Source organism: Bufo bufo, chromosome 5, assembly GCF_905171765.1.
Source record: "Bufo bufo chromosome 5, aBufBuf1.1, whole genome shotgun sequence".
NCBI classification, from domain to species: Eukaryota; Metazoa; Chordata; class Amphibia; order Anura; family Bufonidae; genus Bufo; species Bufo bufo.
In genome coordinates, this window is record NC_053393.1 from 380,364,576 (window position 1) to 380,374,812 (window position 10,237).

The window sequence follows — 10,237 nt, forward strand, 5'->3', positions numbered from 1 at the left end:
TCACTTGATGATGAGGAGGACGCGGATGACAAAAGGAACGTGGGGTAATCCTCGTCCTCACTAGGACTCTCGGACTCGGAGGCAAGCTGGGCGTATGCCTCCTCGGCCGAGAACATCCGGCGGGCCATAGGGGAGTGTGTGTCTGCATGTGTATGTGCGTGCGTGCGTGTAAATCTTTATTAGGTGTGCGTGTGTGTGGGGGCACGGGTGTTCACGGACTTTTCCCTAAACCTAACAGAAAAAAAAAAAGAGCCCAAAAAAAGTGAAAAAGAAAAAAACAATTCTAACTCGCTGATCAGCCGTCCGAAGCTGATCAGCGGTGGGGTGGGGCGATGCACTAACAGTGGCCAGGCGCTAAAGAGTGCTGGCCACTGTCAGCGTACGCCAAAAAAAAAAGCTTGCGCCCACCAAAAAAGGGTGAAGGGGGAGGGGCAAGGGGGCAAGCTGCAGCACCCCTAGGGGGGTCTAGGGTCACACAGCTGTGCTGTGGACCCCAGACACCCTAAGAGGTTGATGCAACAGTAAAAACTTTAACTTTCCCTAAAGTCTTCCTGCCTGAACTAAACCTTTCCCTACCCTGTCCCTAACCTACCTTTTAGTGCCAGATGGCACTGTGGAAGATCGAAAGAGGGGGTGCTGGGCACAGATCAGGGGGTGCACTGTGGGGATCGGGCAGCAGGCACCTCTCTCTGCAACGTCCAAAGGCCGAAAGGAGGAGGAGAGGAGAGAACGGGGGAGTTAACCCCCGCCCGTGCAGCCAATCAGAAGAGATCCTGTGAGGTGATGTCACCATCACCTCACAGGATCTAAGGATGGTGATTGGTGGTGTATTATCACACCACCGATCACCATCCTGTTTTGGGTTTTCGGGTCACCAAAGACCCGAGTAACCCGGAAACGCAGCAAACCGCAGGTCTGAATTGACCTGCGGTTTGCTGCGATCGCCGATGCGGGGGGGGTCACAGGACCCCCCTAGGCATTGTGCCAGAGTGCCTGCCGAATGAATTCAGCAGTCACTCAGTTCCGATCACCGCCGCGCTGCCAACAAATGCGCTGCCAACAAATGATGCGCTGCCAACAAACGATGATTTTATGTGCCAAATAACACAGAACAGGTGCATATATTTCCTTTATACCTTATCTCTGAGTAGGATTTACTACTGGTTTTGGCTCACAATAAAAGGGCTCATGCACACGACCGTATGGCTTTTTCAGTGTTTTGCGGTCCATTTTTTACGGATCCGTTGTTCTATTTTTTTGTTTCCGTTGTGGTTCAGTTTCTTTTCTGTTTTTCCGTATGCCATATACAGTATACAGTAATTACATAGAAAAAATTGTGCTGGGCATAACATTTTCAATAGATGGTTCCGCAAAAATGGAATAGATACGGAAGACATAAGGATGCATTTCCGTATGCGTTCCTTTTTTTTTGCTGACCCATTGACTTGAATGGAGCCAAGCACCGTGATTTGCGGACAAGAATAGGACATGTTCTATCTTTTCACGGTACGGAAATACGGAAATACTGAAACGGAATGCACATGGAGACACTTCAGTATTTTTTGCTGAACCATTGAAATGAATGGTTCAGAATATGTACCGCATACTGAACTAAAAAAATGGCCAGTATACTGAACGCAAAATACTGTTGTGTGCATGAGCCCTAAGGCTTTATTCTCACATCAGTGTGAGCCAAAACCAGGAGTGGAGGCTACACAGAGATAAGGTATAATGGAAAGAGCAGCACCTGTTCTGTGTTTAGAGCCGCACCTAGTTTTGAATCGCAACCAGTGATAGAAATCACTGAGTGAACACTGACTGTGACGAGTGGAAGAGAATTCCAGTGGTAACCTGTGAAGCTTTAGTGAACTCCATGCCCAAGAGACTTACAGGGATTATCCAACGTCTCCAACAGACCCCCCAGGTAATATACTTATCCCGTTTCCCGTGCCGGTCCTGGTCCCCACACCGCAACTGCTGCTTCTCCCTGTACACGGATGGAAACATCCGGTTCCGGGGGGGGGGGGGGGGGGGGTTTGCAGCCAATGGCAGGCAGTGATGGGGACAAGCCCCCCTAGCATCACCCGCAATGCTAGGGAGGCTCGTCCCCGACACTCGATATTTTTATCTGCCGTACATGTACACCGCATGTCAGGGAGAGGTTAAATACCTTGCAGCCTGCTCCTGTGCATTCGTTTTTTGGGTAGTTTCTAAAATACAGTCATTTGTGGGTGGTTTCTATTATATAAGCCCCTCAAAGTCACTTCAGAACTGAATTGGCCCTTAAAAAAAATCAGTTTTGGAAATTTTCTTAAAAATGTAATGTGACGTACAACGTCACGTCATAGTGCGCGCACAGTGCAGTGTGACGCCCGGAGGAAGCCCGGGAAGCGTTGACTATAGCAATTGATCCCCACACCACCTGCATACTAGTGAGCGACTCCCTAATGGAAGCTCTCACTACTATTCACTTTATAAGAAGCATACATACTAAACCTGGAAAACCCCTAAATAAATGGCACATTTTCGGTAGTAAATTGGCCCCACTGTATTTCATCTAATGTAAGGTCTTAGAAGGCAGTGCATGACTAATTTGCAGAATATACCAACTAACATTAGGGAAATCGTGCCATTTATCACACCACGTAATATGTGACCATACTTGAGAGAAGTAGATGTCATGTCATGTGGCTGTCATGAGAACTATTCATAACAGCCAAGATTTCTAGAAAGAACTTGTTAAAAGGAGAAGAGAAGGAAGAAAATCACTCACCACCGACAGATGCTTACAAATGTATCCGGAGTAAGTTTACACTTGGAAGTGCATCCTAGACGGAAACATCTGTCAAGAGGATCTTTTAACAAGAACAGAGAATCTGTCATCATGAAACCCTTCTTGAACTACCACCACATGTGGATAGCTAAAGAGACACGGATCCCAACAATGTCATTATTATCTCTGAGCTCACTTTCACTCCACCGCAGTAAGCTGGCGCACAGTCCATGCCCTGCATTGTAATGCATCCGTCGGACTCCTAAACCCAGAGAAATAGTAGAGTGGACTCCTAGAGTGGACTTCCTCATCATAGAGTGTGGGCTACAGCAGGGAGTGGGAGTGAGTCTCTTCAACTATCCACACATTATAATAGTTTAGGAGGGGGGTTTCATGGTGACAGGATCCCTTTGTGTATAATACTCTATATGTGACAATACTGGGGAGGGAGTAATCCGTTAACACTTTAAATACTGCCCTATAGACATTTTACAGCGGGAATTCAGGGTGCTTCTTTTGAACATCCTTCCTTTTAAAGGCAATCTGTCTTAAGGGCAACATAAACTAGTGACAGATTCCCTTAGCAAAATGCTGGGTCACTTTCTTTAATCCCTTCCTGACCAGCGCCATACATTTATGGCGCTGGCCGGGACTTTAAAAATGGAGCCTGCTTTTGAGCAGAGCGGGCGCCAGAGCCGATGGGTGCCTGCTCTTTTAAACAGCAGGCAACCGGGAATCAAATTATTGCTGGTTGCGGACTTTTAACTCTTCAGATGCTGTGCTCATACCTGATCACAGCATCAGAACAAGCAAAAACCTGGAAGTTTGGCAAGGATCAGGGGAGCCGGATGTAGTGTGCAGCAGCCTCTGTCCTCCTGAATGAACATAGGCTGCCGCACACTAGTTCCTATGGAGCCCCTGCCTGTGGCAGGGCTCCATAGGAACAGAGGGGGTCATGTACTAAGAAATATAAGCCACTTTTTGGCATATACAGTCAGGTCCATAAATATTGGGACATCGACACAATTCTAACATTTTTGGCTCTATACACCACCACAATGAATTTGAAATGAAACGAACAAGATGAGCTTGAACTGCAGACTGTCAGCTTTAATTTGAGGGTATTTACAAAGGAACTGCTCATGATCCTAAGCATTCCACCCCATCAGTGAAGCATGGTGGTGGTAGTGTCATGGCGTGGGCATGTATGGCTGCCAATGGAACTGGTTCTCTTGTATTTATTGATGATGTGACTGCTGACAAAAGCAGCAGGATGAATTCTGAAGTGTTTCGGGCAATATTATCTGCTCATATTCAGCCAAATGCTTCAGAACTCATTGGACGGCGCTTCACAGTGCAGATGGACAATGACCCAAAGCATACTGCAAAAGCAGCCAAAGAGTTTTTTAAGGGAAAGAAGTGGAATGTTATGCAATGGCCAAGTCAATCACCTGACCTGAATCCGATTGAGCATGCATTTTACTTGCTGAAGACAAAACTGAAAGGAAAATGCCCCAAGAACAAGCAGGAACTGAAGACAGTTGCAGTAGAGGCCTGGCAGAGCATCACCAGGGATGAAACCCAGTGTCTGGTGATGTCTATGCGTTCCAGACTTCAGGCTGTAATTGACTGCAAAGGATTTGCAACCAAGTATTAAAAAGTGAAAGTTTGATTTATGATTATTATGTCCCATTACTTTTGGTCCCTTAACAAGTGGGAGGCACATATGTAAACTGTTGTAATTCCTACACCATTTAGCGGATTTGGATGTAAATACCCTCAAATTAAAGCTGACAGTCTGCAGTTAAAGGACATCTTGTTTGTTTCATTTCAAATCCATTGTGGTGGTGTATAGAGCCAAAAATGTCAGAATTGTGTCGATGTCCCAATATTTATGGACCTGACTGTATATCTGTTGCAGATCGCGGCACAAAGGTTATTTGCGTTGCAATCTGCAACTTTTACCCTAAAAAAGGGGGCATGGCGTGGGCAGGGAAGGGGCAGACCCATCTCATTTAACATTTTCTACACTTGTTTAAGGCGTAGAAAATCATCTAAATCTAACTTCATACAATTTTTATAGATATTTCCAATTCTACTTGGGCTTTCTCTTGGCTAATGCCTACTATTGAAAATAAATTGCAATGCCACTCCCTATGTCTGCATGCTACACCCGATGCACTTTATGTCATTTGTTGTAATTATGGATCACTGATAACAGCTGACAATTTGCCTAGAAATTCCATGCCTGTATTTTATTAATTTATGTCTATGAGTAAGACCGTTGTTGCGGTTGAAACTCGTCAGACCAGATTATGATGTTCGTTTTTTAATTTGAAAAGTTGTCAATAAAGAAGATATGATTTTACTCCCTGGAACCACCTACTTCTCTTCCAAGCTTTCTCAGGGTGTGGACTCATCTTAGGATCCGAGCTTTGAGTTTACAAGCCGTTCCCTTGGGAGCTAGATATCTACTACATCAAACCTGCTATCAAAAACAAAAAATACTCCCAAAATTAATGCAGAGGGTGTCGTAAGACTTTGTGGCTATTCCTGCTTAAAAGTATATCATACTGTCCTACATTATCGAACCATCTATTTTCACACCATTTTTGGGGAGCATCACAAAGGAGGGCTATGGATAAAACTTTAAATTTTTTATGTCTGGTCATTTAAATTTATCAAGGGGCTTAGGCCCCTTTCACACTGGAGAGTTTTCCGCGCGGGTGCAATGCGTGAGGTGAACGCATTGCACCCGCACTGAATCCGGACCCATTCATTTCAATGGGGCTGTGCACATGAGCAGTGATTTTCACGCATCACTTGTGCGTTGCGTGAAAATTGCAGCAAGCTCTATGTTGTGCGTTTTTCACGCAACTCAGGCCCCATAGAAGTGAATGGGGCTGCGTGAAAATCGCAAGCATCCGCAAGCAAGTGCGGATGCTGCGCGATTTTCACGCGCGGTTGCTAGGAGACGATCGGGATGGGGACCCGATCATTATTATTTCCCCTTATAACATGGTTATAAGGGAAAATAATAGCATTCTTAAAAAAGAATGCATAGTACAATAGGGCTGGAGGGGTTAAAAAAAATAAAAAAATAATAATTTAACTTACCTTAATCCACTTGTTCATGCAGCCCGGCTTCTTTTCTGTCTTCTTCTGTGAGGAAAAGGACTTGTGGTGACGTCACGGCGCTCATCACATGATCCATCATCATAGTGCTGGATCATGTGATGGACCACGTGATGAGGGCAGTGACATCGCCACAGGTCCTTTTCCTCACAGATGAAGGCAGAAGAGAATCCGGGCTGCGCAAACAAGTGGATTAAGGTGAGTTAAAAAAAATTATTATTTTTTTTAACCCCTCCAGCCCTATTGTACTATGCATTCTGTTTTAAGAATGCTATTATTTTCCCTTATAACCATGTTATAAGGGAAAATAATACAATCTACACAACACCTAACCCAAACCCGAACTTCTGTGAAGAAGTTCGGGTTTGGGTACCAAACATGCCGATTTTTCTCACGCGCGTGGAAAACGCATTACAATGTTTTGCACTCGTGCTGAAAAATCGTGCATGTTCCCGCAACGCACCCGCATCTTTTCCCGCCATGCCCGTGTGAAACCAGCCTTAGTGTTCGGTTTGAACCAAAACTAGGGCAAGTTATTTTTGGGTTGGTTTGGCTCAATGGGGTCTAATTGTAATATTGCAGCTCCACTTTCTATCCACAAAAAATTGTTTCTTTTCATCTATTTGAAAATACTCATTACATCCCTAGATGAATGCTAGCAAGGCTTTTAGTATTCTAGATATTTTCTTTTTAATATTGAGCCTATGTGAAGCCTCTGCCAAAATAACACTATTCCACAAAATTTATACTTAGCAAAATGACTTCCCTATGTTAAAGTCCTACAGTGTATCCAAAAAACATTTCAGGTATCCCTGTTTGTTGTACAACGTGGCATATGGAAAATGACATATTTGTGAAGAAATGCCATATAAAAGGGAGTCTGTTACCAGGGAGCTCACTGTCAAACCAGGCACAATGCCTTGTAGGGCTACCTCAGCTGAATGCAATGAAATCTTTCACTTCTGGAGAAAAAGTATTTTTAATCCGTATACAAATGAGTAGTTAAGTGTGCGGAGGGTCCAAGCTCCTCCAGCTTCCTCTGCCAGTCACTCCCTCTCCTTTTTGATTGTCAGGGCTAGGGGGATGACTATCCAGGGGCTGGCAGAGGAAGCAGGAGAAGCAAGGGTGCACAGAGTGGTTTGTGTCCACTTCCATATTGATTAAAATGCTTGTTCTCCAGAATGAAGCAACAGATTGCTAAAGATATTACATTCGGCTGACCTAGTTTCACAATGCATTACTTTTGGTTTCATAGTCAATTTCCTGGTGACAGGCTCCCTTTAAAAACTGTGGTATATTTAAGCATGCTTTGAACACCTTGAAAAATGTTTAGGGTGTTTTTTTGTGACACAATTTTTGTTAACCGCCTCACGTCCGCCCATAGGATATAAACGTCCTATGGGTGGACGTCTATTTCTGAAAGCACGTTTTAAAACGTCCTGTCAGAAATAGCAGCTGCACGCTAATCGTGCAGCTGCTGATCGGGTTGCCCGCTGTCAGTGACAGCAGTGCAACCCTAAGACAAGGCAGGGACAGTGCCCAGGTGTCCCTGCCTTCACGATCGCTGCAGACACAGCGCTCACCGAGCGCTGTGTCTGCAGAGCAGGAAGCGCTGTGCGCTTCCTGTTCCGGCCCGGCGGTCATGTGACCGCCGTGACCGAAGAGTGCAGGGGCTGTGTGAGGTCTCTCAGAGACCTCGATCAGCCCTGCTCTGAGGCTGTACAGCGCTGGATTGCTGCTGTACAGCCTCTATAGGGGTGCATTTGTCCTGTAACTGGGGCTACTATGTCAGCCCCAGTTACAGGAGAAATCAACAGTGTAAAAAAAAAAAAAAAAAAAAAAAAAAGTGAAGTAAATGTCCCCCAGAGGTCTTGTATGACCTTATGGGGGACGAAAAGTGTAAAATAAAATAAAAATAAAATAAAGGGTTGAAAAAATAAAATAAAAAAAAGTTTCACATGTAAAAAAAAAAAAAATCCCAAGTAAGGAATAAAAAAATAATTTAAAAATAGAAAAAATAAAATAAAATAGACATATTTAGTATTGCCGCGTCCGTAAAAACCAGCTCTATAAAAATATCACATGACCTAACCCCTCGGGTGAACACTGTAAAAAATAAATAAAAAAAACTGTGTCAAAACAAGCAATTTTTGTCACCTTGCATCACAAAAGGTGCAACACCAAGTGATCAAAAATGCGTATGTCCCACAAAATGGTACCAATCAAACCGTCACCTCATCCCGCAAAAAATGAGCCCCTACATAAGAAAATCTCTCAAAAAATAAAAAAACTATAGCTCTTAGAACATGGAGACACTAAAACATCATTTTTTTGGTTTCAAAAATGCTATTATTGTGTTAAAGTGAAACAAATAAAAAAAAGTATACATATTAGGTATTGCCGCGTCCGTAAAAACCAGCTCTATAAAAATATCACATGACCTAACCCCTCGGGTGAACACCGTAAAAAAAAATAAAAAAAAATGTGTCAAAACAAGCAATTTTTGTCACCTTGCATCACAAAAGGTGCAACACCAAGTGATCAAAAACGCGTATGTCCCGCAAAATGGTACCAATAAAACCGTCACCTCATCCCGCAAAAAATGAGCCCCTACATAAGAAAATCTCTCAAAAAATAAAAAAACTATAGCTCTCAGAACATGGACACATTAAAACATCATTTTTTGGTTTCAAAAATGCTATTATTGTGTAAAACTTTAATAAATGAGAAAAAGTATACATATTAGGTATCGCCACGTCCGTAACAATCTGCTCTATAAAAATGTCACTTGACTAAACCCCTCAGGTGAACGCTGTAAAAATAAATAAATAGAAACTGTGCTAAAACAAACAATTTTTTGGTCACCTTGCCCCATAAAGTGTTATAATGAATGATCAAAAAATCATATGTACCCAAAAATAGTACTAATAAAACTGGCACCTTATCCCCTAGTTTCCAAAATGGGGTCACTTCTTGGGAGTTTCTACTGTAAGGGTGCATCAGGGGGCTTCAAATGGGACATGGCATCTAAAAACCATGTGGAGTTCCTTTCCTTCTGCGCCCTGCCGTGTGCCCATACAGCAGTTTATGACCACATGTGGGGTGTTTCTGTAAACCGCAGAATCTGGGTAATAAATATTGAGTTTTGTTTGGCTGTTAACCATCGATGTGTTAAAGAAAAAAATTGATTAAAATGGAAAATCTGCCAAAAAAGTGAAATTTAAAAATTTGATCTCCATTTTCCTTTAATTCTTGTGGAACGCCTAAAGGGTTAACAAAGTTTGTAAAATCGGTTTTGAATACCTTGAGGGGTGTAGTTTCTACAATGGGGTCATTTATGGGGGTATCCACTATGTAGGCCCCACAAAGTGACTTCAGACCTGAACTGGTCCTTATAAAGTGGGTTTTGGCAATTTTCTTAAAAATTTGAAGAATTGCTTCTAAACTTCTAAGCCTTCTAACGTCCTAAAAAAATAAAATGACATTTCCAAAATGATGCCAACATAAAGTAGACATATGGGGAATGTTAAATAATAAATATTTTATGATGTATCACTTTCTGTTTTAAAAGCAGAGAAATTGAAATTTAGAAAATTGCGAATTTTTCAAATTTTTGGGTAAATTTGGGATTTTTTCATAAATAAAGGTGAAATATTTTGACTCAAATTTATGACTATCATAAAGTACAATGTGTCACGAGAAAACAATCTCTGAATGACTTGGATAAATAAAGGCGTTATTAAGCTATTATAAAGTTATTACCACATAAAGTGAGATATGTCAGTTTTGCAAAATTTGGCCTGGTCAGGAAGGGGGCAAAGGGCCCAGATGGGAAGTGGTTAAAATCCCACATTCTGGAAGTACTTTGGTAACTGTACAAAGGTGTCTGTCGTGAAAGACCTCCAAAAGTCCTTCTATGTTAGGTTACAGGTACTGTAAATGAGACACACTTATTTGGTACAGTATCACTATACACAAGAAAAGTAGCAGAATGTGAAATGGTGTCAGTCTTACCGGTGTGTTATACAGGGATCCAAAATGGTTAGAGAAAATTAACAAATCTGTGAAAAAAAAACTGTAGTTTTATTGTTTGGGGTCTAGTTTTGGTAAATATTGTAAAAATGTTGAAAGGTATTACACCTTGAACGCCTAGAAAAAGACTTTGTGGCGTATAGTTTTCTGTATGTAAATTTTTTTTGTATTATTTTTTTATTTGTAGTCTTTTACCCATGCATTTACAGTTGCAAGAAAAAGTATGTGAAACCTTTGGAATGATATAGATTTCTGCACAAATTGGTCATATTATGTGATCTGATCTTCATCTAAGTC